This window comes from Adelges cooleyi, unplaced genomic scaffold (assembly GCF_023614345.1).
Source record: "Adelges cooleyi isolate 19-005CV unplaced genomic scaffold, UGA_ACOO_1.1 ACOO_flye_CR_arks_rails_tigmint_CR_PRNA_30, whole genome shotgun sequence".
NCBI lineage: Eukaryota > Metazoa > Arthropoda > Insecta > Hemiptera > Adelgidae > Adelges > Adelges cooleyi.
Genome location: NW_026095971.1, coordinates 58,675 through 66,174, shown reverse-complemented (window position 1 = coordinate 66,174; position 7,500 = coordinate 58,675). Strand labels below are relative to the sequence as shown.

General features: G+C 64.2%; 1 protein-coding gene, 1 non-coding gene and 1 pseudogene across 3 annotated transcripts in view; 2 read left to right on the top strand and 1 right to left on the bottom strand.

Moving 5' to 3' along the window:
- The window catches only part of LOC126839287 (probable ribonuclease ZC3H12D), an 82,233-nt gene that overhangs the window by 51,924 nt on the left and 22,809 nt on the right, over window positions 1-7,500 (bottom strand). The window lies entirely within an intron of this gene.
- On the top strand, window positions 5,610-5,767 carry LOC126839455 (5.8S ribosomal RNA). The gene has a single exon (XR_007685880.1). It is a non-coding gene; the product is annotated as a 5.8S ribosomal RNA (ribosomal RNA).
- The window catches only part of LOC126839459 (large subunit ribosomal RNA), a 3,792-nt pseudogene continuing 2,500 nt past the window's right edge, over window positions 6,209-7,500 (top strand).

Below are 7,500 nucleotides of genomic sequence, written 5' to 3'. Positions count from 1 at the left end.
GTAGGCGCGGACCTCGGTACCCCCGGCGCGCGGGTCCGACGAGAGCGGCAGGCGCGGTCCTCGGTACCCGCGTGCGCGCGGGTCCGACGAGAGCGGCAGCCGCGGACCTCGGTACCCGCGTGCGCGCGGGTCCGACGAGAGCGGCAGCCGCGGACCTCGGTACCCGCGTGCGCGCGGGTCCGACGAGAGCGGCAGGCGCGGTCCTCGGTACCCGCGGGCGCCCGGGTCGGCCGAGGGCGGCGGGCGCCGGAAAATAATTTTGATTTTTATTTTTGTTTTAGGTAGGCGCCGAACTACTCGGTACCCGCGTGCGCCCGGGTCGGTCGAGGGCGGCGGGCGCTGGAAAATAATTTTGATTTTTTTTTTTTTTTATGTAGGCGCCGAACTACAATATAATATGTATATATATATATATTCTACAAATGAATATAACTTTTGAACGGACGAAAGAAAATACAAATTTTTTTTCACCGATTCTGTTTTAATAATTATTTCGAATAAAACTCAAAACAGGTAAGTGCAATAAAAACCACGGTGCTTATAGCGCGAACGAGTATGAATCATTAAAAAAAAATATATATATTTTCACTAGAACATATAAGAAACGAACTATCAAACCGATATTGAAATATTGACAGAACATTTGAATGCCGTACGAGTCTACCTCGTCTTCGACACATCTCTTTTCGGTTTCCGCGTTAACATTTCAATTATTTAAACAATTTAATTGCTATAATAAAAACGAACGAACCAAGAAGATCGTACAGTATATAAAAAGCACTTTTTTAAAACGATCCGTTCAAAACGGACGGACGAGACGATAACCCGACACAAACGTAGTATTTAAATTTTTGTTCACGATTTGTGGTGGTTTCACGTCAACTCGGTCTGGACGTGTGTGGTTTCTTACGGTTTTTTTTTTTTTTTTAAAACCTCCGCGTGGACCCCCGGCTTTAGGCACTGTACAATAGCATACGACACGAGGTTTACTTTGGATTTTAAAAAAATCGAATTTTGTCCGGCTAAATTTGCGTTTTGGACCACTGTGCGGCGGTAGAGCGAAAAAAAAAAATTCGAAAATTCCCGACCCCCCCCAGCCCCCACCGAGCCTAGGGGAGGGGCCCCCGTGCTATTCAACGCACCGTGAGGGCGGCCCGGAGCGAATCGGCGAAAAAAAAAAAATCGAAAATTCCGACCCCCACCCAGCCCCCACCGAGCTTAGGGGAGGGGCCCCCGTGCTATTCAACGCACCGGGAGGGCGGCCCGGAGCGAATCGGCGAAAAAAAAAAAAATCGAAAATTCCGACCCCCCCCCAGCCCCCACCGAGCTTAGGGGAGGGGCCCCCGTGCTATTCAACGCACCGGGCGGCCGTAGCGGAGGGTTTGAGCGAAAAAAAATTTTTGACCCCCCCTCCCCCCCCGCCGTAGGTGGTGACCGCCTACGGTCGGCGGGGAGCGGTACGAGAGTAAAACGTGGGTCCGTGCACCGACAAAATCGACACTATATAAGGGAGTAGGTGTGCCCGCCGGAACGTCCGTCCTCTCGGGGCGCGGACGTCTCGGCCGGTGCCCGCCGAGTCCCCGTACTACCGCACAGCCGAGGGCCTCGTCTCGCCGGTCGCGCGGCGCCGCGGCAGCCACGGCTGCCCGGCCCGCGCTTCCCGCGGGGCGACGGACCCATCGCCGCGCTCTCGGGCGCGGCCCGGCAAACACACACAACCGCCGCGCGGCGGCCGCCTGCGGGCGTCGGCGAGAGCCGGCGACCGCCGTCGGTCCGACCGCGCGGCCCACCGATATCAGAACGACGGCTCCCGCTACCGTTCCGCGGTAGCCGAGCCCACGGAGCCCGAGCAGTCCCGCCGCGGCCGGCCACAGCGCCGCGCCCGGCGGACGCCCGGGGCCGAGCCCGGGTCGGCGGACTTCGCGCCACGACCCGACTCGCCCCGCACGTCAGCGGCTGGGGACCGAACGACTCTTAGAGAGCGAGAGAGAGCGCACGCCGAGCGGCAGCCCACGCGGCGCCGTCTCGGCTGCGCGGGGCGAGCGGCCCGGCCTGACGGCCGGCGACCGCCGCCCGGCACCGCGGCTCGCGGCGCCCGCGGACGCGGGCGCGCGACGGCCGGCTCCGGCGACCGGCGGCGACCACGCCGCCGCGCCCGGGAGAGAGAGGGATCGCGCACGGAAGGACCGCTAACGTCGCCCAGGCGACGAGGTCCCCCGGCGCGCCGACTCTCGACCCCGGAGCGCGGCGGCGCTGGCCTCCGCCGCGTCCCGGCGTCGTCCGCGCGCGCCCCGCGCCTCGCGCGGCGCCCGTGCCCGCGGTGCACGCACAAACACACACAAACGGTCGGCCGCGTCCCCGTCTCGCCCCGGCGAGGCGGCGGCCGCGGCCGCACCGCGGAGACCGCGCGGCACACGCGCGCCGGTCCCCGACGACGACGACCCGAGCCCCGCTGGCAGCGGACGCCCGGTCGGCGGCCGACGGCCGCGCCCCCGACGCCCGGACACACAACGTCCGGGCCGTCGGGGCCGCGCGCCGTCGTCCGCCGCCGGGCGCCGCGCTCGCCCGCGGGCTCCGCCGTCGTCGCGGCCGGTCGCCGCCCGCGGTCGACGCGCACGTACGTACGTCCATATAGACGGCACGAGATCCCTGGTTGATCCTGCCAGTAGTCATATGCTTGTCTCAAAGATTAAGCCATGCATGTCTCAGTGCAAGCCGCATTAAGGTGAAACCGCGAAAGGCTCATTAAATCAGTTGTGGTTCCTTAGATCGTACCCAAGTTACTTGGATAACTGTGGTAATTCTAGAGCTAATACATGCCGACAGAGTTCCGACCGGCGCGCGTCCGCTCACGCGGTCGTGCCGTCGGAAGGAACGCTTTTATTAGATCAAAACCGGCCCGTCGCGGTCGCGGCTCCGGCCGCGGCCCGATCGCGGCCCGCACAAAGACCTGGTGACTCTGAATAACTTCGAGCTGATCGCACGGTCCTGGTACCGGCGACGCATCTTTCAAATGTCTGCCTTATCAACTGTCGACGGTAGGTTCCATGCCTACCGTGGTGGTAACGGGTAACGGGGAATCAGGGTTCGATTCCGGAGAGGGAGCCTGAGAAACGGCTACCACATCCAAGGAAGGCAGCAGGCGCGCAAATTACCCACTCCCGGTACGGGGAGGTAGTGACGAAAAATAACGATACGGGACTCATCCGAGGCCCCGTAATCGGAATGAGAACACTTTAAAACCTTTAAACGAGGATCAATTGGAGGGCAAGTCTGGTGCCAGCAGCCGCGGTAATTCCAGCTCCAATAGCGTATATTAAAGTTGTTGCGGTTAAAAAGCTCGTAGTCGGATCTGTGTCTGGGCGGTGCCGGACCACCCTGGCGGCCCGGCGGCGCGAGGCCGGTCGTCGCGGGACCACGCGTCCCGCGCGGCCGTCACCTCGCCCGTCGGCCGCGTTGGGTGTTAGTCACCGGCACGTCGGCCGGACGTATTGTCGGCAGGCGGACACGCGTCCGCGTCGCCGGCGGACCGCGCGCGGCCTAGCGTCGCCGCGCGGCCTCGCCGCAGCGCCGCGGACGGCGGCCGCCTACTCCAATCTTGCTGCGCGGTGCTCTTCACCGAGTGCCGTCGGCGGGCCGACACGTTTACTTTGAACAAATTAGAGTGCTCAAAGCAGGCTCAAATCTGGCGGCGGCGGCCTCACGGCCGTCACGTCAAAAGGCCCTGAATACTGGTCGCATGGAATAATGGAACAAGACCTCGGTCCCGCGCATCTCCGCCCTTCGCGGGCGCGCGAAACCGCCCGTTCGCGGGCGTTTCCGTGTGCGGGCCGCCGGACGCCGGTACCGCGTCGCCTCCGGGCGCCGCGGCCGCGCGCTCCGCCGGGCCGGTTTTCGGGACCGGAGGTAATGATCAACAGAGACGGGCGGGGGCATTCGTACCGAGACGTTAGAGGTGAAATTCTTGGATCGTCTCGAGACGAACCGACGCGAAAGCATTTGCCAAGTACGTTCTCGTATGATCAAGAACGAAAGTTAGAGGTTCGAAGGCGATCAGATACCGCCCTAGTTCTAACTGTAAACGATGCCAGCTAGCGATCCGCCGGCGTTTCGTTAATGACCCGGCGGGCAGCTTCCGGGAAACCGAAGCTTTTCGGTTCCGGGGGAAGTATGATTGCAAAGTTGAAACTTAAAGGAATTGACGGAAGGGCACCACCAGGAGTGGAGCCTGCGGCTTAATTTGACTCAACACGGGAAACCTCACCAGGCCCGGACACCGGAAAGATTGACAGATTGAGAGCTCTTTCTTGATTCGGTGGGTGGTGGTGCATGGCCGTTCTTAGTTGGTGGAGCGATCTGTCTGGTTAATTCCGATAACGAACGAGACTCTGTCCTGCTAACTAGGCGGGTAAACCCGGGTCGGCGGGCTGGCCGCGGCCTCGGTCGTCGGTCCGTCCGCCGGTCCGGCCCGGTATCCCCGAACGCGTTCGCCCGTCGTCCACGGCGGTCGTCCGGCGCGCGGTTGCGCCATCCGCGTCCCGGCCGTCGCGCGGGTCGCGTGCCGCGGCGTCGGGGCCCCTCGGGGTCTCGGCGTCGCGTCGCGCGGCTCGCCGGCGGTCGGGCTCCGCGGTGAAGCGCGCCGCGTCCGCGGCCGTCGCCGGCGGATCACGATACGTTACTAGGGCTACCGCCGGCTCCCAGGAGCTTAAACTCTTCTTAGAGGGACAGGCGGCGGACGAAAATAGCCGCACGAGACTGAGCGATAACAGGTCTGTGATGCCCTTAGATGTTCTGGGCCGCACGCGCGCTACACTGAAGGAATCAGCGTGTGTTAACGTTCCTGGGCCGACAGGCTTCCGGGTAACCCGCTGAACCTCCTTCGTGCTTAGGGATCGTGGCTTGCAATTTTTCCACGTGAACGAGGAATTCCCAGTAAGCGCGAGTCATCAGCTCGCGTTGATTACGTCCCTGCCCTTTGTACACACCGCCCGTCGCTACTACCGATTGAACGACCGCAGTGAGGTCTTCGGACTGGACGCGCGTGGCGCGTCCCCCCGGGGGACCGCGTCGTCGCGCGTCCGGGAAGATGACCGAACTCGGCCGTTTAGAGGAAGTAAAAGTCGTAACAAGGTTTCCGTAGGTGAACCTGCGGAAGGATCATTAGTGTTAGCGCCCCCCGGCCGCCGCCGCACGAGCGAGCGCGCCCGGTCCGCGCGGTCGTCGCCGACGCGACGCGGCCTCCGCCCCAGCGGCGCGAGAGCCCCGTCCGCAGTCGCCGCGCCGTCCGCGCCGGTCCCGGCCGCGCCCGACCGCCCGACGCGCGCCCGCGGGCCGACACCTCGGCCGTGCGTCCGCTCCCGAGCTCCGTCTCGCGGACCGGCCCGCACGCGACCGACCACCCGACTCGCGAGTCCGCGCCGGCCTCTCCCGCCCTCGGGCGCGGGAGGCCGCCGCGGACCCGACCGGCGGGGCGGACGTCCTCGCGGCGTCCGCCCCGACTATCGAACGCACCACGCTCTCACGCCCGACGGAGCCTAACTGTCGGGCGCATTTGTCGCCGCGTTGTGTTTACACGCGCGGTAAGAAAATATTATAAAAAAAAAACACCCGACCCCGAACGGCGGATCACTTGGCTCGTGGATCGATGAAGACCGCAGCTATCTGCGCGTCGTCGTGTAATCCGCAGGTTATACGAACATCGACCAGTCGAACGCACATTGCGGCCTCGGTGACCCGCGGGTCCCGGGCCACGCCTGTCTGAGGGTCGTATACAGGAAACTCGGCCAGACCGCACGAGCGCCTCCGGGCGCCCGTGGCGATTGGCGACTAGACCGGCCCCCGGGCCGGTCTTTCGCTCAAGTACGGACGGCAATTGTCCCCGGTACCGCGCCCTCGTGCGCGCGTCCCGTCCGCCCGCCGCGCGCCGGCGCGAGCGTCCGCCCGACCGCCGCCCCCAGGGGCGGCGTCGCGCGGCGCCCGCCGAGCGCGCGGCCGGGTCGGTTGACGATCACTCCGCCGCCCTCCGGGGCGCCGGACGTGTCTCTCCGACTCCGAGATGCGGGCGCGGACGCGCTCCCGAGCCGCGCGCGGCCGTCGACCGCGCCGTCAGCCGCGCGAGTCTCCGCCCGACCGACGTGCTGCGCCTCGTGCGCGCGCGTCGCTCGGCGGGCTCGCGTAAAAAAAATATTTTTTTCATACCGAAGTGTTCCGACCTCAGATCAGGCGGGAATACCCGCCGGATTTAAGCATATTAATAAGCGGAGGAAAAGAAAACAACCGTGATTCCCCCAGTAGCGGCGAGCGAACAGGGAAGAGCCCATCGCCGAATCCCGCCGCGCACTTTTGTGTCGCGGCACGTACGGGAGTTGTGGCGTACAGGCCGGCCTCGTTGCCGCCGCGCACGCGACCGTCCAAGTCTCCCTTGAACGGGGCCATGGCCCGCAGACGGTGCCAGGCCGGTAGAGGCGGTCGCAGCGCGTCGGGATCGGACCGCGCCTTCGAGTCGGGTTGCTTGAGAGTGCAGCCCGAAGCGGGTGGTAAACTCCATCTAAGGCTAAATACGACCACGAGACCGATAGTGGACAAGTACCGTGAGGGAAAGTTGAAAAGAACTTTGAAGAGAGAGTTCATAAGAACGTGAAACCGTTCGGGTGTAAACGGACAGAGCCCGCGAGTCCCCGCCGGGCGAATTCACGGTCGGTCGCGCCGCCGGCGTTCCCCTCGGGGAGCGTTCGTCGGCCCGGCCGGCCGGATCTTTCGCCCGGTCAGCGGACGTCGCGACTCGTTGGGCGCCGGCCGAAGGGCCCGGGTGGCGGTTCGCGCCGACGGCCGCGCTTGCGCGGCTCGCCGGCCCGAACCCCGGTGCTCCTGGTCGGCTCGCCCGACGGCAAGAACCGTCGACGCGGCCCCGCCTCGCGCGGGGCCCGTCGGTCGGCGACGAGTTTCGGGCTACTTTCCGACCCGTCTTGAAACACGGACCAAGGAGTCTAACGTGTGCGCGAGTCAACGGTGACCGTAACGAAAAACCACATGTGGCGCAATGAAAGTGAACGGCCGGCGGTCCGCTCGCGGGCCGCCGGCCGCGGACGATGGCCAGGCCACCGAACCCGCTGGCGTTCAGAGTGGCGCCGGTCCGCAGTCCGGGGGCGTCTCCGCCGGGTCGGCTTCGGCCGTCCGGGGGCGCACCCTTAGCGCACACGTTGGTACCCGAAAGATGGTGAACTATGCCTGGCCAGGATGAAGTCAGGGGAAACCCTGATGGAGGTCCGCAGCGATTCTGACGTGCAAATCGATCGTCTGAGCTGGGTATAGGGGCGAAAGACTAATCGAACCATCTAGTAGCTGGTTCCATCCGAAGTTTCCCTCAGGATAGCTGGCGCCGAGGATTGTCCCGCCCGTTCGCGGGCGAAAGGACGCCGGTGGGGCTCCGCGCTGTTGTCGGCGCGGTATCAAAACCGAGTCGTAACACGGAGGATGTCTCATACGGTAAAGCGAATGATT